General features: G+C 46.1%; 1 protein-coding gene and 1 long non-coding RNA gene across 3 annotated transcripts in view; one reads left to right on the forward strand and one right to left on the reverse strand.

Annotated features, from left to right (window-relative positions):
* The window catches only part of LOC137840867 (uncharacterized), a 30550-nt gene extending 9931 nt beyond the window's left edge, over nt 1-20619 (forward strand). Inside the window, exons 3-4 of one of the 2 annotated variants that reach the window (XR_011088001.1) lie at nt 1315-18813; nt 19050-20619. This is a non-coding gene — a long non-coding RNA (uncharacterized lncRNA). Of the gene's footprint in view, nt 1-1314 lie in introns of both variants that reach the window. The other variant, XR_011087998.1, reaches the window with a different exon arrangement.
* nkx1.2lb (NK1 transcription factor related 2-like,b) overlaps nt 1-21897 on the reverse strand; it is a 65153-nt gene that overhangs the window by 11158 nt on the left and 32098 nt on the right. The gene's annotated exons all lie outside the window — the stretch shown is intronic.

The following is a 21897-nucleotide window of genomic DNA, read 5'->3' on the forward strand; positions in this document are numbered from 1 at the left end:
ATGGGCGATAATATGTATATTTTCCTTATGTAGTATGCAATACCTGCATCTCACTGGTGTTCTTAACACTAGAACAGCGGCTGTTTTGATCTACCTCTAACAGCAGGTGCGTCAATGCATCGATGCAACATGTTACCGTCGCACATCACATGTTGCGCATGTCATGTTATCGCTATCATCTTGTTCGAGCGCACGCACCGATAACGTATTTGTGTGAGGATATTGTAGCGGAGTGACGAGTGTAATTGTATCATAGTTTATAGAGAAAAACAATTTAAAAGGGACATTCGACGTGCTATCAAATCACTCCTATTTAAACTTGCGTAATGACGTCTGCATGCGGTCGCGTAGGAAAACGTAAGTTTTGGGGGGAATTTTTAGCAGCATATAATTAGAGGGTGATAATTAGAGGTATCAATGTTTTTTATTTATGTCATCGCTAACACACACTGGGCGATTATTAGGATATGGGCGATTATTAGAATGAATACGGTATTTACATTTTTTACATTTTCATATATAATAAATTCTCCTATGTATAGTCTTATGAGTGACAGTGATAGCATTCTTATGTAAAAGTAATGAATATTTTTGTTTTGTCCTGGCAGTATCATGTGAATAATTTTCCTGAACCACCACATGTCATAGTATATAAAGAGTCTTAATGCTTTTATTTACCTGCTGTAGAAGTGCAGAATCAGTAGATCTATAAGGTCCTGTATTCTGTTGCACACTGTGAGGATTCGCAGGAACCTGCTGATGATGGGACCCAATAGGCTCCTGTTGTTCTCAAAATAAAACAAGGACTGAAACTCTCCAAAAATGTCACTGTTTCGGGGATTTTTCTGTCATAGTAGACATCAGCACAAAATTCCTCTACGTATCCCGAGAATGAAATCAAAAGGGCCTTTGCTGCATTTAAGACCATGTGGACTGTGTCCCCACTGATTTCCGAGAGTGACGGTGTACTGTCTTCTTGTGGGTTTGTACTGCCCTCTTGTGGAGAAAGTTGTGTTTTTCAGTTCTGTGTGTTTTGGCCCTTCGCTCTGCCATAGCGCATTGTAGTTCAGGTAATGCTTCTTTCTACACAGCCAATCCTGCGTTTGAAGCCTGTAGATTGTAATTTGGTTCCAAAGATATCTGTAAGTACACTACTGTGCAAAACATTTGCTTGCACCAGGTTACCGAATTGTTCCTTGAATCGTGATTAAGTTTTGAATTGGTATAAAATTCTAAGTGCTAGCTAGGCTCCGTATTACAACGCCTAAAAATTAGCATAATGCAAACGTAACAAACTTTCCTTTTTATTTTTAGGATTTGCAGATCTGGACTTTGCAGACAACTTGGCTTTACTTAGCCATACCCACCTTGCACTCTAAGAACTAACCAACAATCTGCATGAGCAGGGGGGAAAAGGTCGGCCTACGTATTAACCAAGAGAAGACCAAGGCCATGACCGTCGTACAATACCAAAATCTTCCACCACTCATTGTAGGCGAACAGGCATAGATTACGTTGAGAACTTCACATATTTTGGGAGCAACATCTCAAACATCGGAGATGTAGAGAAGGAGGAGCAGACCAGAATCGGCAAAGCCGCAGCGGTGTTCCAATGCCTTCGGAATATCTGGTCGTCAAAATCCATCAGTACGTTCACAAAGCTGTCCCTCTACATGTCAGGGGTCATCCTTACATTCACCTACGCCTGCGAGACGTGGATGAAGACATCAAGCATCACCAACAACCTGGATGTCTTCCACCGACGGTGCTCCAGATACATCTTGAGGATCTCATGGAGAGACCACATCACCAACGAAGAGGTGATGTGAAGAGCAGGGGTAGCGATACTGTCCGACATAGTCTCGAAAGGGAGAAGTAGAATGGCTGGGCACGTACTCCAACTGCCAAGAGAGAGACCAGCGAGTATGGCAATGGACAGAAGCGGTAAACAGGAAGAGAGAAGATGTGGAGACAAACAGCCAAGGAAGACTTGAGAGAGATGGGAGTCAGCTGCGGAAGCTCAGGCGTGCATGTGCTCCTCAGGCAGTCATGTCTACATTCTACCGTGGCACCATTGAGAGCGTCCTCACCAGTTGCGTCGCCGTCTGGGGTGGTAACTGCACTGAACAGAACTTGAAGGCCCTGCAGCGCATAGTGAATACGGCTGGTAAGATTATTGGTGCTTCGCTCCCCTCCCTGAAGGACATTTACACCTCCCATCTCGCCCACAAGGCAACCTCGATTGCCAGAGATGTGAGTCACCCGGCTCACTCTTTGTTTGACCTTCTGCCCTCTGGGAAGAGGTACAGGAGCCTGCGCTCCCGCACCACCAGACTCGCCAACAGCTTCTTTCTCCAGGCTGTTAGGGCCCTGAACTCGCTACCCCCGTCTGCGTAGCGTGCGGCACTGTTCCGCTATTTTCTGGAATGTCTGCTGTACGCTCACTTGCTCCTTTTTTTTCTGCTCCTCTTATTTATTTATTTATTGTTGTTATTTATTCATTATTTATTCAGCACGCTTTTGTTATACTTGTTTACTTGTTTGTCTGTTGTGAGCCATGTCTTGTCACCGTGGGATAGGGGGGAACGAAATTTCGGTTTCTTTGTGTGTCTTTGGCATGTGGAGAAATTGACAATAAAGCTGACTTTGACTTTGATCAAGATTGTCAGTGACCGAAGCAAATGGAGAGAACTCGTCGCCCAATGTTCCAATAGGAATGGGAAGAACTAACTAACTAACTAACTAACTAACTAACTAACTAACTAACTAACTAAACGTTATTTCTGGATTATGAGGCGCTTCTTTTTGCTCAAGTTTTGAACCCTGCGGCTTGTCATCCGGTGCGGCGTATTTATGAATATTTCTTGATTTTTGTGATGACTAATACACTTATACACTCGTAAAAAGGCTGGGGACCGCCGTTGTGCGTATTTATGAATATTTCTTGATTTTTGTGATGACTAATACACTTATACACTCGTAAAAAGGCTGGGGACCGCTGTTGTGCGGCACCTCTTTGCTGGGTGGAGGGATATGTGACATGGTCACTGGGGAGTGTTGATCGCGTGTCCATCCGCCAGGCAAATAGTGACATATAATTGACACAAAGAAGAGAGAGCAAGATCAAGACGGACATTAATGAAGAAAGGAAACATACACAAACCCTCATTATGGGGGACAAAGTTTAACTTAAGTTAAAGGCAGTCGATTTGGCTCTTAGCGTAGGAACTACAGCTGCTCATGCATGCATTTAGAGCAGTGGTTTGATCGAACCCTAGGGGTTCGGTGAGTCGGTCTCAGGGGTTTGGCAGAGCCTCCACTGAGGAGATCCGAACAAACCTGATTTATTGTGTAAATTCTGATTTGCCAGTATGTAATTTGTTGTGAGTTCATGCATTGTGTTGATTTAGTTATTTGAACAAGGGGATGTTCATGCACGGCTTATTAAAAAACATCGATGTCGTGAATTTCAAAAAAATAATTTTATTTTTCCCTAAAGAGGGGTTCGGTGAATGCACATATGAAACTGGTGGGGTTCGGTACCTCCAACATGGTTAAGAACCACTGATTTAGAGGTTTCTTCCAGTCACTAGGGGGCACTGGGCTATTGTTGATGACATCTTGTTGCGTCACCCATTTCTTTCTTCTCGGTCACGTCTACTCTGGATCTATACGTGTAGCTCGTCAGTTTAATGTAACTTAGTGCTTTGTGAATGAATAAAATTAGCATAGACCCTCATCATGGAAATGCTAGAAGAAATGCATAAATGCTACAACAAAAGAGAGACTAAGAAAGTGTGTGGCAAAGTATATCTGACGCTATTCCAATCCGACACTGAGGAGGAAGACTTCGATGGTTTCAGTGCACAGGAGGAAGATGAAGACGGCTCTCAGTGACTTTCACTGGTATTTTTTTAACCAGCCCTGTTAGTGCTGTGCTACCGTGTTGCTGCTGTGTTACTGCTGCATCTCAGTGACTTTCACCGATATGCAGTGTTCCCTCTAAGCTTCGCAGCTGCGCAACAGTGCACTGCTTGCGCAGTCTCTGCGCACAAGAAACTCCATGCTGCACACAAAATAGAATTGAGCATAAACTGATTGATAAACATCTAATGTTAGACGTAATCTAATCTAATCTAATCTAATCTAATCAAGCGGACGAATGATTTTCTTTCTGTTCTTGTTGTAGTGTTAATCAGTGATTGACAGGTGTCCAGCCAATGATATGATATGGTTCACTTACGCTACATAGCCAAGCATAGCATTGACAGAGCCTGAAAATGTGTCCTGCCTATACATGCCGTGCAGGTTAGCTAGCTAACAACAGTGCGGCGGAGTCAAGAGATGCAAATGCTAAGTTAGCTAACCCCTTATCATGGCGAAACGAACGAGCAGCGACACATCCACTCACCAGCCAAAGTAAATAAGCGATGCGGCGGTCCTTTTAATATGGAATGGTTGTCGGACTGTGTCCAAATAAAAGAGCAAACGGTGAAACTGGGTGTGATTTTCTCTTTTTCGAATGAGAATGGTCTACTATGCAAAACATGCAGTGAAGCCAAAGTGTTTACGGAGGAAAAAATATGGACTGAATGGAGGTTTGGCTACCTCAAGTGTCACGTTCAATGTCATTTGAAAGGTGTTGGAATTGTGCAAAGACTCAAGATGGGACAGGGTATTGGTACACTATTGTGGGAGAACGCAAAAGACCGACAGAAAAGGAATGAGCTGTCACACAAAACAAAATCCGACCCCGAGCAATATTGTTCTCATTAACAATAGTTTATTTATGTACGCATGTATATGTGTGTGTGTGTGTGTGTGTGTGTGTGTGTGTGTGTGTGCGTGTTTGTTTGTTTGTTTGTTTTTTTGTTTATTTATTTATTTATTTATTTCATCAAGTGATGCACACAGTGGTCCATAGTGTGTACAGGGAGCTTGTGTGTTTGCACAGACACTTGAAAAATTAGAGCCCTATTATCCAGCCCTATTAGTGCGGTTTTACTTCAGTGTTGCTGCTGTGTTACTGCCACATCACAGACATTGTTTGGCAGAAAAGTTAAGGTATGTTATTAACTCTTCCTGTGTACCGTCTTTCTTTGTAAAGAACTCGTGGGTACATGTGGCTATGGTGCCGTATTAAAAAAAAATATTTTCTCCTAAATTTTGCTGGTGAGGTTTATAATCAGGTGCGGCTTATAGTCCAGAAATTATGGTAACTAACTAACTAACTAACTAACTAACTAACTAACTAACTAACTAACTAACTAACTAACTAACTAACTAAGATACTGTCGGTGGGTGGGTCTAGTTTATATTGTAATTGTCTGATTGTAATGAATCATTATGCTTTCTTACAGTTACGGTTTTACACTCACATCTAGTAAAGTACCAAAACAGGAAGAGGCTTGGAGGAAACTGTAAAGCAAGTTCCTAAACACTAGTGGAGGCAGAATAAATTAATTTTCTTTTCTTATCTGTGTCCCCACACCAGACCTTTTTCCTCTAATGACATTATAGTTAACCAACAGAACAAAACAACCTGATTCCAGTTTAATCTGTTTAAATTGAGCATATCGGTCCAAGTATGCGTGAGTGTCGTGACATTTGCAATATTAACTTTTCTTGAGGCCATATCCTTTACTCATATCCTCATCAAACTATCTAACCAGAACACTGAGGATCCTGTCCATGTTCACATTTGTTGACTCATCAACATTTAAAGACAAAATCTTTGCTTGCAGTCTGGCTGACAATTCTGGTTTGAGCTGGCCAGCTATGCCATGTGTGCAGATGTAGGAGGTGTGTGCATTGGATATTGACAATCTGGAAAGTGCGCTTCAATCTTCAGCAACCAACTGTACAAACTCAACTAGTATCTGCTACATGGTCAATGGCAAGTTATGCTCCGCTATAAAAGCACACGTGCGCACTTTCAGGTTGCACACGCAGTCAGCCATAGTCAGCCATGTGCATACCTCGGTTGTTGTTGAGGGTTTACCAGGCAGCAAGGACGTGTACTGAAGTGATTGTATGGCAGCTTTATGTCTCTCTTCTGCTATCACGTCTATCACAGGTGCTCAGGGTAAACCTGCTCTCATCTGTAAAAAGCACAGGGCACCAGTGGCGGACTTGCCAATTCTGGTGTTCTATGGAAAATGCCAATCGAGCTCCACGGTATTGAGCAATGAGCACAGGAAACACTACAGGACGTCGTGCCCTGAGGCCACCCTCGTTTCTGAATGTTTGGGCAGAGACATTCACACCAGTAGCCTGCTGGAGGTCATTCTGTAGGGCTCGGGCAGTGCTAAACTTGTTCCTCCTTGCACAAAGCAGCAGATATCGGTCCTGCTGATGGAATGAGGACCGTCTACGGCCCTGTGCAGCTCTCCTAGAGTAACTGTCTGTCTCCTGGAATCTCCTCCATGCTCTGGAGATTGTACTGGGAGACATATCAAATCTTCTTGCAACAGCATGCATGGATGTGACATCCTGGAGGAGTTGGACAATCTGCGCAACTTCAGGAGGGTTAAAAAATCGCCTCATGCTCCCAATCGTGATAATGACTCTAGCTAAAGCCAACACTTGTGGAAAAACAGTCAAAAAAGATCAAGAGGGAGGACCTTGAAATGGCCTCCACCTGCAAAATCAGTCCTGTTTTGGGGACCATCTCGTTGTTGCCCCTCTAGTGCACCTATTGTTAATTCCATCAACACCAATGCAGCTGAAACTGATTAACAACCCACTCTCCCACGTACCTGACCAAAACCTTATCAGAAAAGTCTAATTGAATTCATGCCATACCCTGATAAAAAACTGTTCCTTTAATTTTTTTTGAGCAGTGTATATACGTATATATAGGCGGCTCGGTGGTGCACTGGCTAGCACGTCCGCCTCACAGTTAGGAGGGTGCGGGTTCGATTCCACCTCCGGCCCTCCCTCTGTGGAGTTTGCATGTTCTCCCCGTGTCCCCGTGAGTTTTCTCTGGGCACTCCGGTTCCCTCCCACATTCCCAAAAACATGCTTGGTAGGCCTGATTGAGCACTCCAAAGTGCGAGTGCGGGTGGTTGTTCGTCTCTGTGTGCCCTGCGATTGACTGGCAATCAGTTCAGGGTGTCCCCCGCCTACTGCCCGATGACAGCTGGGATAGGCTCCAGCACGCCCGCGACCCCCGTGGGGATAAAGTGGTACAGAAAATGGATGTATATATATATATATGAAAATATAAAATATATTTAGAATAAATATATAAATACGATGAAATAAAATGATACGACAAATAGACCACATAAAAATAAAACTCACCATTACGTTGAATTGGTGGGAGCACTCAGCTAGTTTCTCAGAAACGAGTTGGTCCCATATAGGCGTAATCGGAGACAATGCCCTTCTTGTTCACGTTTTTTTCATTCAAAAAATTCCAAAGGTTTGTCTTTTAATGCAGGATGCTTGGTCTCCATGTGCCAAAGCACTTCTGAAGGCTTCATTGCCTCGTTAGCTAGCCTGTCACCTCATATTGTGCAGTGGGCTTGGCATGTCAGTCACCTGTGGCGATAAATCCATATTTTAAGTATGACTCCGGAAATCCATCCATCCATCCATCCATCCATCCATCCATCTTCTTCCGCTTATCCGGGGTCGGGTCGCGGGGGCAGCAGCTTTAGGAGGGACTCCCAGACTTCCCTCTCCCCAGCCACTTCATCTAGCTCATCCCGGGGGATCCCAAGGCGTTCCCAGGCCAGCTGAGAGACATAGTCTCTCCAGCGCATCCTGAGTCGTCCCCGGGGTCTCCTACCGGTGGGACATGCCCTGAACACCTCCCCAGAGAAGCGTCCAGGAGGCATCCTGATAAGATGCCCGAGCCACCTCATCTGGCTCCTCTCAACGTGGAGGAGTAGCGACTCTACTCCAAGTCTCTCCCGGATGACCGAGCTTCTCACCCTACCTCTAAGGGAGAGCCCGGACATCCTGCGGAGAAAACTCATTTCGGCCGCTTGTATCCGGGATCTCGTTCTTTCGGTCACGGCCCATAGCTCGTGACCATAGGTGAGGGTAGGAGCGTAAATCGACCGGTAAAATGAGAGCTTTGCCTTTTGGCTCAGCTCTCTCTTCACCACAACGGACCGGTACAGGGTCCGCATTACTGCCGACGCTGCACCGATCCGCCTGTCGATCTCGCGCTCCATCCTCCCCTCACTCGTGAACAAGACTCCAAGATACTTGAACTCCTCCACTTGGGGCAGGATCTCATCCCCGATCCGGAGAGGGCATTCCACCCTTTTCCGATTGAGGACCATGGACTCGGATTTGGAGATGCTGACCCTCATCCCGACCGCTTCACACTCGGCTGCGAACCGTTCCAGAGAGAGCTGGAGATCACGGCCTGAAGAAGCCAACAGCACCAAAAGCAGAGACGCGATGCTGAGGTCCCCAAACCGGATCCCCTCAACGCCTTGGCTGCGCCTAGAAATTCTGTCCATAAAAATTATGAACAGAATCGGTGACAAAGGGCAGCCTTGGCGGAGTCCAACCCTCACTGGGAACGAATTCGACTTACTGCCGGATATGCGGACCAGACTCTGGCATCGGTGATACAGGGACCGAACCGCCCTTATCAGTTGGCTCGGCACCCTGTACTCCCGAAGCACCCTCCACAGAACCTCCCGAGGGACACGGTCGAACGCCTTCTCCAAATCCACAAAACACATGTGGACCGGTTGGGCGAACTCCCATGCACCCTCAAGGATGCTGCCGAGGGTGTAGAGCTGGTCCACTGTTCCACGGCCAGGACGAAAGCCACACTGCTCCTCCTGAATCTGAGGTTCGACCTCCCGACGGACCCTCCTCTCCAGCAACCCTGAATAGACCTTACCAGTTAGGCTGAGGAGTGTGATTCCCCTGTAATTGGAACACACACTCCGGTCCCCCAGTCTGCCAATCCAGAGGCCCTGTCCCCGATGTCCACGCAACGTTATAGAGGCGTGTCAGCCATGACAGCCCCACAACATCCAGAGCCTTTAAGAACTCGGGGCGGATCTCATCCACCCCCGGGGCCTTGCCACCGAGGAGTTTTTTAACTACCTCAGTGACTTCGACCCCAGAGATTGGAGAATCTGCCTCAGAGTCTCCAGGCCCTGCTTCCTCAATGGAAGGCGTGTAGGTGGAATTGAGGAGGTCTTCGAAGTATTCTCCCCACCGACTCACGACGTCCCGAGTCGAGGTCAGCAGCACGCCATCCCCACTGTAAACAGTGTTGACGTTGCACTGCTTCCCCCTCCTGAGACGCCGGATGGTGGACCAGAATTTCCTCGAAGCCGTCCAAAAGTCATTCTCCATGGCCTCACCAAACTCCTCCCACACCTGGGTTTTTGCCTCAGCAACCGCCGAAGCCGCGTTCCGCTTGGCCATCCGGTACCTGTCAGCTGCCTCCGGAGTCCTGCAGGCAAAAACGGCCCGATAGGACTCCTTCTTCAGCTTGACGGCATCCCTTACCGCCGGTGTCTACCAGCGGGTTCGGGGATTGCCGCCACGACAGGCACCAACGACCTTACGGCCACAGCTCCGGTCGGCCGCCTCAACAATGGAGGCGCGGAACATGGTCCACTCAGACTCAATGTCCCCCGCCGCCTCCCCCGGGACGTGGGAAAAGCTCTGCCGGAGGTGGGAGTTGAAGCTCTTCCTGACAGGAGATTCTGCCAGACGTTCCCAGCAGACCCTCACAGAGCGTTTGGGTCTGCCAGGTCGGACCGGCATCTTCCCCACCATCGGAGCCAACCCACCACCAGGTGGTGATCAGTTGACAGCTCTGCCCCTCTCTTCACCCGAGTGTCCAAAACATGCGGCCGCAAATCCGATGACACGACTACAAAGTCGATCATCGAACTGCGGCCTAGGGTGTCCTGGTGCCAAGTGCACACATGGACACCCTTATGCTTGAACATGGTGTTCATTATTGAAAATCCGTGTCAAGCACAGAAGTCCAACAATAGAACACCGCTCGGGTTCAGATCGGGGGGGGGCGTTCCTCCCAATCACGCCCTTCCAGGTCTCACTGTCATTGCCCACGTGAGCATTGAAGTCACCCAGTAGAACGATGGAGTCCCCAGAAGAAGCGCTCTCCAGCACTTCCTCCAGGGACCCCAAGAAGGGTGGGTACTCTGAGCTGCCGTTTGGTGCATAGACACAAACAACAGTCAGGACCCGTCCCCCCACCCGAAGGCGGAGGGAGGCTACCCTCTCGTTCACCGCGGTGAACCCCAATGTGCAGGCGCCCAGCCGGGGGGCAATAAGTATACCCACACCTGCTCGACGCCTCTCACAGTGGGCAACTCCAGAGTGGAAGAGAGTCCAGCCCCTCTCGAGAGGGCTTGTACCGGAGCCCAAACTGTGTGTGGAGGCTAGTCCGACTATATCTAGTCGGAATTTTTCTGCCTCGCACACCAGCTCGGGCTCCTTTCCAGCCAGAGAGGTGACATTATATGTCCCAAGAGCCAGCTTCTGCAGCCGGGGATCAGACCGCCAAGGTCCCTGCCTTTGGCTGCCGCCCAGCTCACATTGCACCCGACCCCTTCGGCCCCTCCCACAGGTGGTGAGCCCATGTGAAGGGGGACCCACGTTTCCTTTTCGGGCTATGCCCGGCCGGGCCCCATGGGCGAAGGCCCGGCCACCAGACGCTCGCCTTCGAGCCCCGCCTCCAGGCCTGGCTCCAGAGGGAGGCCCCGGTGACCCGCGTCCGGGCGAGGGAAAACTAAGTCCATTTATATCACTCATCATAAGGGGCTTCTGTGAGCCGTGCTTTGTCTGGCCCCTCACCTAGGACCCGTTTGCCATGGGTGACCCTACCAGGGGCATGAAGCCCCCGACAACATGGCTCCTAGGATCATAGGGGCACACAAACCCCTCCACCACGATAAGGTGACGACTCACGGAGGGGGACTCCGGAAATGTTCGTTTAAATGCAGCTTTCCTTTTCTTAGAAGTCGTAGCCCAGGGGTGTCCAAACATTTTGCAAGGAGGGCCAGATTTGATAAAGTGAAGGGGCCCGGGGGCCAATAGTTTTTTCTGACATTTTTTAACTATATAAAGTTCATGCAAATACACACTGTTATAAAACAATTTTCATTGTCACAATTGTCTTTATTTTTCAAATGACAAAATAACCAAATAAAAGCCACTCAGGCAGATGTGAAAAACTCTAAAAACACAAATTGCCTTTCGTTCATATTTGAAGAGTGAGATAACATTGAACAAACTGTATGAAATACCTTAAATTTACACGAGTTTGAAATTATTTTAGCCTCATGAACATTTTAAATAGGAGTTATAAGTAATGCAAAGTTGTCTGTTATTAAAACTTAAAACAAGAGAATTTTACAATATCATTCAGAAAGTAATTATTTGTGTCATGTCTACAGGTTCATAACATCAACAGTATTAACATGGCCACTTCGTAGCTTGCTTTAATAGTATTTACTTTTGACTCGCTTTTGTGATGCCAGTTCAGCTTCGAGCTGCTTCACTTTATCAGCGCGGTCACTCCCTGTTAGCTTGTCGTATGTGTTAGCATGTTTAGTCTAGCCGTGTCTCTTTATGTTGCAATCCTTAAACAAGGCAACTGTCTCTTTACAAATTAGACAAACACAATTGCCTTGATTTTCAGTGAAGAAGTACTGTAATTCCCATCTCTCTTGAAAGCGACGGCCCTCAATGTCAACTTTCCTCGTTTTCTTCGCAGTCGGCATGGCAGAAATGAGCGGAGAGGGGTGCGCAGTACAGACGCAGACTGACATTATTAAAGTGGTGCTGCCACCTTTTGGTAAAAGGAGGAATTATAGTTTCAAGTTTCTTTTGAAGCTGCGAAATTTGACCGCCGGATTTTGGACATGCCTGTCGTAGCCTCTTCTTCTTACGTCTCCTCATTGGGCTTTTTTCCCTTTCCGAAGGAGCTTTCCAAACATCTCTGTTGCTTGCTCATTTTTGCTTGCTTCGCGGGCTCGACTGGGGTAACATGTCACGTGACCGGGACGAGCGTCTTGACCTGAATTAACCTGTGTCAAGGGACACAGATGCACCGAAGGATGTAATTGGGAAAGAATTGCCAAATTTTTTATATTTTTAAAATAAATTCGTACTCATTTTTGCTAGCTTTGTGGGCTCGATTGCAGAAACATGTCATGTGACCGGGACGAGCGTCTTGACCCGAATTAATTGATCGTCGATAAAAAAAATATATACCGTATTGGCCCGAATATAAGATGGTGTTTTTTGCATTTAAATAAGACTGAAAAAGTGGGGGTCATCTTACTTTCGGGGTCTAGACATTATACCCATTCACAACGCTAGATGGCGTCAGATATCTTTAAAGTGAATGTTGAACTTAATTCCCCAGGCCAAAGCGAACCCCTGTCATGAAGAAGAAGAAGAAAAATAACGGTAGCACGAAGAAGACAAATAAAAAATAGCGGTAAGAAAGAAAAGAGAAGAAAATAAGAAAAAAGATAGCAGAAAATGGAAAAACCAGAAGCCATTCATTTACAAATGTGATTGCACTTTAGTTTACATATTTAAATTTTCCGATATTAAGATGTGATAGACAGTTTTTGCATGATTTGAGTGCGGCAAAATAACATGCGTTTTCTCTCAAATATATTGTTATAATCATTTGTTTCAGATGTACTGTAATTATTTTCTGTATAAAATTAAATTTGGTGTTAAAAAGTATTTTTTCAAACTTGAGTCTTGAAAAGGAGGGGGTCGTCTTATAATCAGGGTGGTCTTATATTCGGGCCAATACGGTATATACATTTTTTTCTGTGCGGCTTGGCGGCCCGGTACCAAGTGACCCATGGACTGGTACCTGTCCTCGGCCCGGTGGTTGGGGACCACTGGTCTAATCCTTAGCATTGTAGATCAAATGTCAAATGCAGACTGTCTATTTCAGTTTGAGTACTGCAGAGGAACGTCAGAACAACGTTGATGAAGCCAGGTAATGAGGAGGCTCCATGTGAACTCAAAGCAGCAAATTAAGACAATGCCCAAATAACCCAACACAACAAGGTGCCAGGAGTTAGTGTGCTTTGAGAGGAGAAAAAAAATCAGCTTTGCAACTAGCTAATGACTATAGAGGGGCAAGCACAGGCAGAGGCAGCTCCAGCAGTGGGGACAGCACCAACAAGAGCCCAGGGAACTGTTATGGCGGGGGCTTCCCGAGCAACTACCTTCAAACCGCCGGAGCCTTTCGAGCGTCTTAGATTGGTAAATAACCTAAGCAATTCCTCAAACAAAATCAAGTTAACACACTTGTGAGAGATGGGAGATGATGCTGACAACGTGCTAAGAGGGCTAACAATAACAGATGTGCAGCGCCAGCAATACAATGCCGTTAAAACAGTGTTTGACAGACATTTTGTCCCAAGAAAGAATGGGATTTATGAACGAGCAAAATTCAACGAAGAGTGCAATAGACTTCAGAACCTCATAACAGCACCTTATGCACTGGCAGGAAATTGTGAGTACGGTACGCTTCATGATGATCTTCTAAGAGATAGGCTTGTAGTGGGTCTTAAAGATTCTTCGCTGTCAGAACAAATGCAGATTGATAAAGATCTTACTCTGGCTAAAGCTATCACAATGGCAAGGCAGTCTGAAGAAATAAAAAGACAGCAGATTGACCTCAAAAGTGAAATTAGCACAAGTAAACCCGTTGTGGATAGAGTGCATATCAGAAAAGCTAAGACCAAGTTAAAAAACAAAGAACAAAAACTGTTTAAGTGCCCAAAATATCGGCATACAAAACAAAATACTAATACTGTTCCAAGTGTACCAAAGCCCCGGTACATGGAGCACAGCTAAAAATGCAGAATGGACATTGCGTAAGGGTTTGTAGGTCTAACCCAACAGTGAGTGAGGTCCTTGACAGTGCTGATGGACTGTTTCTCAGAAAAGTGGATTCTGGAGAAGAGCCATGGCAGGCGGACATAAACATGAGAGGAAATAAAGTGACTTTCAAGTTAGATTCCGGTGCAGACATTGTCATAAAAGACATTTGAAAAAATCAAACCAAAACACTAGCTGCTTCAGAAAGCACAAAAACTTGTAAGGTGTTGGAATCTGCCAGCGAGACTAACAGGTATGGTGATGGGCACAACTGGGGAGATTTATGTAGTCAGAAACCTGCGTGTGGCATTGCTGAGAACACCTTCTGTGAGACTGAAACTTATCTCACAAGTTGACACTGTCAACCAAGACACTGTAAGAAAAGTGTATCCCAAGTTGTTTGATGGACTTAGACTTGTTCAAAAAACATACATGATATAACTAAAGCTCGACACAAAACCTTTTTCACTGAAGGTACCACGGTTTGTGCCCCTTCTGCTCTTTTTGGCAAAGTGAAAGAGGAGCTGCAGAGGATGGAAAAGTTGGGAGTCATTAGTTGTATGGAAGAGCCTATGGATTGAAGCTGTGGAATAGTTGTAGCTTCCAAAAAGGATATCATATGTACATGAGAGGATTTGTAAAATATTTTATTCTACATTGCGTATTGAGTTTTTTGTGCCAAGAAGAGAAAAAACATCAGGATGATGAGCTCCATAGATAAATATGTAGGTGTGGACATGACACCTAAAAGAGTCAGTGTGTCGTGAAAGATACATTCTTCCTTCTGTGGACCAAACACTAGGTATGCTCACAGGGGCCCAGTATTTTTCAAAAGCTCATTGCAAATAGTATGGGCTTTTGGCAAATACCACTTTCCAAAGAGTCAGCCCTCCACACCACATTCATTACACCATTTGGCAGATATCACTTCAACCGATTACCAGTTGGTATTTCCAGTGCACCTGAGTATTTCCTAAACATTATAGTGACAGAGGATACAGCTGGCCCTGGAGGTGTCATCTGCCACGATATTCTTGTTTGGGAATCCACCGTCGAGCAGCATGACAAAAGGTTAAATGCTGTTATGGAGAAAGCAGGTGTTACAACGAATATGTCGAAATGTGAGTTTGGCAAAAAACATGTCAAATTACTCGGGTACATTGTCTCAGCAGTAGGGATTAGCCATGAGCCGGACAAAACCAAAGTTGTTCAAGGCATAAAAGTGCTAAGCAACGGGAGTGAGCTCAGGAGCTTTTTCCAGAATGGTGAACCAAATCGGGAAGCTTATTCCAAATCTCTCAGAAAAGGACAAACCATTGAGTCTTGCTTTTGACTAAAGACATGTGGTACTGGGGGGCACGAACAGCTAAAGGCTTTTTGCAATCTTAAACAAAAACTATCCTCTGCTCCTGTACTCTGAAGTGTACAGAGTACACTTCAGATTACTCTGTTTGTGACCCAAACAAGCCACAAAAAATATCTCCAGACGCCTCATCATACAGGCTGGGGGCAGTCATGCTACAGAAAGTGAGAGAAATGCGAGATGTTCTCGGACTTTATCCTCTGACTGCATTTTGAACTTGAGACGGACCACAAACCGCTGGTTAGTCTTTTGGAAGGACAAGCTTTAGATGTGCTTCCGCCACAAATACTGACATTTTGTATGCAATTGATGAGGTACTTGTACACTATAAAGCACATCCCTGGCAAAAGCCTCACTACTGCTGATACACTTTCACACTTACCATTCACAGTGTTACTGGCAGTGACACAGGTGGAATACACTCATATTTATGTTGGAAAGTTTCTCTGCAAATAATAAATAACTGACAGACCTTAAAAATCAGCTACAGTCGAACAGCATCTGCTATCAAATCATGAAGTACTGCCTGGAAGTCTGGCCTGATCATAACCAGTTAGAAGAAGCAGAAAAGCATTACTGGCCAGAGAGGGCACGCCAAAGTGTACATAATGGACTTTTACGGAAAGGTACAAGGTTGGTTATTCCTGCTAACATGAGAATTGCCATTATGGGGGAAATACACAAGGGTCACCAGTGGATAAATGCAGAGAGCGCGCCCGTCAAGCAGTGGGCGAGGTTTAAGCAACCAGATTAGTGAAGTTGTCCTCAGATGCAGACAGTGCATACAGGAAAGAGCAAATATCAGAGAGCCATTACTGCCTACAGAGCTACCAGAAAGGCCATGGCAGAAGTTAGGTGCTTACTTGTTCACTTTGAAAGTGGTCGACTTCTCTAGGTATATAGATTTTGCTCAGCTCAGTCCAATTTGTTCAGCAAATATTATTGTAAATTTTTAAACCGGATGCCAGAGATACTGATAACTGACAATGGCCCGGTTTGCTTGTCAGAAAAATGAAAGATTTTTCAAAAGTACGTACAGTCAAACCTCAGTTTTCGAACGTCCCGGTTCTCAAACAAATCGGAATTTGAACAAAAAATTTTAGATTTTTTTGCTTCGGTTGTCAAACAAAATTCAGAGGTCGAACCTCACGAGATGAGCCGAAAGGACCCGAGAAAACCCAACCGCGTGGCCCAGATGCCGACTGACTCCGTTCGTTATTGTATTTTTGTTACTTTGAGGATTGTATTAACCCCTAATCATGCCTCCAAAGAAAGCAAGTGGGAGCAGTAAAGCCATCCTAATACACAAAGACGCTCTTAAAACAATGCGACAGTGAGCGCCCGGCGCGCTGCGGTTGCGCGATCGGACCAAATTAAGCTCCCTGCGCACTGAGGTCCACTTAAATTTTGGAAAGTACATCAGGACTTTAAAAATATTTTCTAAATTTCAGCGGCTCTGTCACAATAATGCGACCAGCACGGTGCAGTTGCGCGGTTGGCGACGCGCTACGGTTGCGCGTTCGACGGTGCGCTGCAGTTGCGCGATCGGACAAAAATGAGAAAATGAAAAAATGCTTAAAAAAGGCTTTTTTTTTTTTTTTTTAGTCTTGGAAGGGATTAAATTTCTTTCCATTATTTGTAATGGGAAAAATAGATTCAGAATTCAAACGATTCACTTCTCGAACCGCCTTCTGGAACGGATTGTGGTCGAAAACCGAGGTTTGACTGTATACTGTCATGACCAGTAGTCCCAGGTACCTCTAAAGCAAGTGAGGACCCTCTGTCTCCCTCGGTCTGGGGCGCCAAGCAAGATCTCACCTCGTGGGGCATCAATGATCATGAGAAAGGTGAGTAATGAGCGCAGAACTACACAGCAGGACCTGGTCAATGACCTGAATAGAGCTGGGACCACAGTCTCAAAGAAAACCATCAGCAACACACTACGACGTCAAGGATTAATATTCTGCAGTACACGCAAGGTGCCCTTGCTCAAGCCAACGCATGTCAAGACCCGTCTGAAGTTTACAAATGACCATCTGGATGATCTAGAGGAGGAATGGGAGAAGGTCATGTGCTCTGATGAGACAAAATTATAACTTTTTGGTTTAAACTCCATTCGTCGTGTTTGGAGGAAGAAGAATGATGAGTACAACCCCAAGAACACCATCCCAACTGTGAAGCATGGAGGTTGAAACATCATTCTTTGGGGATGCTTTTCTGCAAAGGGAACAGGACGGCTGTACCGTATTCAGGGACGGATAGATGGGGCCATGTATCGAGAGATCTTGGCCAACAATCTCCTTCCCTTAGTAAAAGCATTAAAGATGGGTCGCAGCTGGGTCTTCCAGCATGACAACGACCCAAAACACACAGCCAGGGCAACTAAAGAGTGGCCCCGTAGGTAACATCTCAAGGTCCTGGAGTGGCCTAACCAGTCTCCAGAACTGAATCCAATGGAGAATCATTGGAGGGAGCTTAAAGTCCATGTGGCCCAGCGACAGCCCTGAAACCTGAAGGTTCTGGAGGAGATCTGTATGGAGGAGTGTACCAAAATCCCTGCTGCAGTGTGTGCAAACCTGGTCAAGAACGAAACGTCTGATCTCTGTAATTGCAAACAAAGTTTTTCTGCACCAAATATTAAGTTCTGTTTTTCTGATGTATCAAATACTTATTTCCTGCAATAGAATGGAAATTAATTATTTAAAAATCATACAATGTGATTTTCTGGATTTTTGCTTTAGATTCCATCACTCACAGTTGAAGAGTACCTATGATAGAAATTACAGACTTCTACATGCTTTTCAAGTGGGAAAACCTGAAAAATCAGCAGTGTATCAAATACTTGTTCTCCCCACTATATCTGTGTATTTCTGTATTTAACTGCTGGAACCTGAATTTCGCCCTGGGGATCAATAAAGTATCTCTCTCTCTCTCCCTCTCTCTCTCTCTCTCTCTCTCTCTCTCTCTCTCTCTCTCTCTCTCTCTCTCTCTCACTGCTATGCTAACAAAAAGCTTTGGATTATAAGCCTCCTGAATAGCATTAAGCGGGCCTTCAAGGATGGTGATCAGCGGGAGCTTAAGCGCGTGCAGAGGGAGCTCAGGGTCCAGTGCACGGAGGCAAAAATGCATTATAAAAAGAACTTGGAGCAGACCACTCCCACTTGCCATCACCCTCACTCCCCCAACATCCCCTTTTGCTCCCCAACCATCATCACCACAGTTGTGTGCACCCACCCCGCTCCATCACTCAGCTGCAGCACAATGGACCTGTCATACCCAGAATGACAGCAGCTCAAGTGAGTGCCCAGCTGAGGAGACTCCGCCTCAGGAAGGCAGCGGGTCCAGATGGAGAATCTCCTTGTCTGTTGAAGGCCTGCGCATTGGAGCTGTGACCCACCAGAGCACATCTTCAACCTGAGTCTGGAAAAGGGTATGGTGCCTCAGCTGTGGAAAACATTGACTATTATCCCTGTCCCAAAGATATCACGTCCTGCAGAGCTGAACAACTTCAGGCCAGTTTTGCTAACTTCCCATGTGATTTGGAGCGATTGTTTATTCACCACCTCAACCTTCAGGTACGACATGCTCTCGACCCGCTAGTTTGCCTATTAGGAGGTAGGAGTGGAGAATGCTATTGCCAACATGTTGCATCTTTCTCTCTCTTTCTCTGTCTGTCTGTCTGTCTCTGTCTGTCTGTCTGTCTGTCTGTCTGTCTGTCTGTCTCTCTCTCTCTCTCTCTCTCTCCATCCATCCATCCATCCATCCATCCATCCATCCATCCATCCATCCATCCATCCATCCATCCATCCAGATAAGAGCTCCACCATCGCCAAGAAGCCCGCCATCACAGGTTTGAATGATTATAGACCTTGCCCTGACATCTGTGGTCAGTGTTGAGCCACTTCGCGGGCCCCCTGCTCGACCCCCTGCAGTTTGCCCACCGGCCTGGTGGATGATGCGGTCAACATGGGACTGCACTACATCCTGCACCACCGAGACACCCCAGGAACGTATGCCAAGATCCTCTTTGTGGACTTCAGCTTGGCGTTCAACACCATTGCTCCCGACATCCTACACCAGAAGCTCGCCCAGCTCGCGGTACCTGCCTCTACCTGTCAGTGGATCACCAGCTTCCTGACCAACAGGAGTCAGTCAGCATGTGAGGCTGTGGACCATCACATCCGACACCCGAACCACCAGCACTAGCGCCCCCCAGGGGTGTGTACTATCCCCACTGCTCTTTTGTCTCTATACCAACGATTGCTCCTCAGGCGAAGCTGCGAAGCTCCTGAAGTATGCGGACGACACCACTCTCATCAGACTGATCCAGGATGGTGACGAGACTGCGTACACACAGGAGGCGAAGCAGCTGGTCCACTGGTGCAGCCAAAACCACCTGGAGCTGAATCCGCTCAAGACCGTAGAGATGACAGTGGACTTCAGGAGAGACCCTTCACCACTTACACCCCTCACTATCCTCAGTAATGCTATTCCCTCCACAGACACCTTCAAGTTCCTGGGATCCACAATCTCTCGGGACCTGAAATAGATCGGCCACATAGACTCTGTCCGGAAGAAGGCCCAGTAGAGGCTGTACTTTCTGAGACAGCTCAGGAAGTTCAACCTGCCACAGGAGCTGCTGAAGACCTTCTACACTGACATCATCCAGTATATCCTCTGCACCTCCATCACTGTCTGGTTTGGATCGGCCTCAAAACAAGACAAGCACAGACTGCAACGGACAATCAGGACTGCGGAAAAGATAACCGGGACCAACCTCCCATCTATCCAAGATTTCCACCTGTCCAGGACCAGGAAACGTGCATGTAACATCTCTACAGACCCTTCTCACCCAGGTCACAGTGTGCTCGAAATAATCCCCTCCAGACAGCGTTACGTCAAAACCAGCAGACACAGACACAGCTTCTTTCCCCAGGCTGTCGCTCTGATGAACTCACACCACTCATAGAGTCTCAGAGACATCACTGGGCAATAATAACCTATTCTTGCCACTTAAATGTTGTTAGTCACCTAAATGTTGCTCGTCACTTAAATGTTGTATAGCGGCTGAGATCAGCCGGAGTCAAATTCCTTGTTTGGCATGCACAAAGTTGGCCAATAAAGCTGATTCTTAATTCTTGATTCTCTTCTTGATCTATCTATCTATCTATCTATCTATCTATCTATCTATCTATCTATCTATCTATCTATCTATCTATCTATCTATCTATCTATCTATCTATCTATCTGTTACTGTAACATTCTGCGCAAACAAAGGGAGTTAATAAAAACAAATACCGTATTTTTCGGACTAAAAGTCGCTCCGGAATATATGTCGCATTAGCCATAAAATGCACAATAAAGTAAAAAAAAAAAAAAAACATACAAGTCGCGCCGGAGTATAAGTCGCATTTTGGGGGAAATTTATTTGACAAAATCCAACACCAAGAACAGACATGAACGAGCAACAACAGGCTAAACGATAGATATGCTAACGTGACATAAACACAAACAAAGAGCTGAGAACGGGCCTGACGTAACATTCAGTTATTCAAATAACTATTACATAAATAACATGTTTATAAAACCATCTATGGCACTCCAATTCATTAAATCCATGGATCGTTCTTTATGTAAACGATGCCGCGTATGCGCCGCACCGCTGACGTCGGACTCGTCGTGAGTTGCAGTTCTAAATATTCCACAGACCCATATAACGATATATGAAGTATATATCAAATAACTGTCATATAAACAACAATATTATCAAACCATCTGTGTCACTCCAAATCATTAAATACATCGATCAAATTCCTTGCCCTTTGTCAACAACGCCGCACATGCGCCGCTGACGTCAGCCTCATTGTTATTCCACAGATCTAGTACATAACTATATTGTAGCGTTAACAAAGTACCAGGAAAGACGTGGGTTTGGTAAACGGCTCTATTTTTAATAAAACAAGAGTTCAACGAGCCAACAACTACTGAACTGTAACGATAAAAACATATACAAGTTGTTACACGAAATAAAATATATCAAATAACTATAACATAAATAGTTCACCGCCACACGGTTCCTAGTACCGGCGTGGACTTCCAGGCGTGTGGCGGCGTGGACTTCCATCCCCGGAGGTGGCACTTCCAGCCACGGAGGTGGCTGGGACCTCCGTAGAGTAGGACCGGGCGTGCATAGGAGCAGTGTCCGACCCCCATCCACCGTCCCCTAACAGCCAGCTGTCGAGCGCCGGCCCCCGACTTCCAGCCACAGAGGTGGAAGAGAGCTCCGTAGAATAGGACCGGGCGTGCGTAAAAGTCATGTCCGAGCCCCAGTCACTGTCACCGGACAGCCACCCGGCCGAGCGCTGGCCCCCGACACGCAGGTGAAAGAGAGCTCCGTAGAGGAGGACCGGGCGTGCGTAAAAGCCATAATAGTTCTTCAAACCTTCTGTGTCACTCCAAATCATTAAATCCTTCAAACGCTTCGTCCTCCGTGTCACTTACAAACAAAGCCGCTAATGATGCCGGTAGTACGTGGGGCCCTTCGTCATCTTTGTCATCCCGTGATCGAATCTTTGTCCTTTATGTAAACAACCGTCGCGCCGTGCCGCTGACGTCACTTGCAGTTCAAATTACAGTAATCCCTTGCTACATCGCTGTTC

Source organism: Syngnathus scovelli, chromosome 1, assembly GCF_024217435.2.
Source record: "Syngnathus scovelli strain Florida chromosome 1, RoL_Ssco_1.2, whole genome shotgun sequence".
Classification (NCBI taxonomy): domain Eukaryota; kingdom Metazoa; phylum Chordata; class Actinopteri; order Syngnathiformes; family Syngnathidae; genus Syngnathus; species Syngnathus scovelli.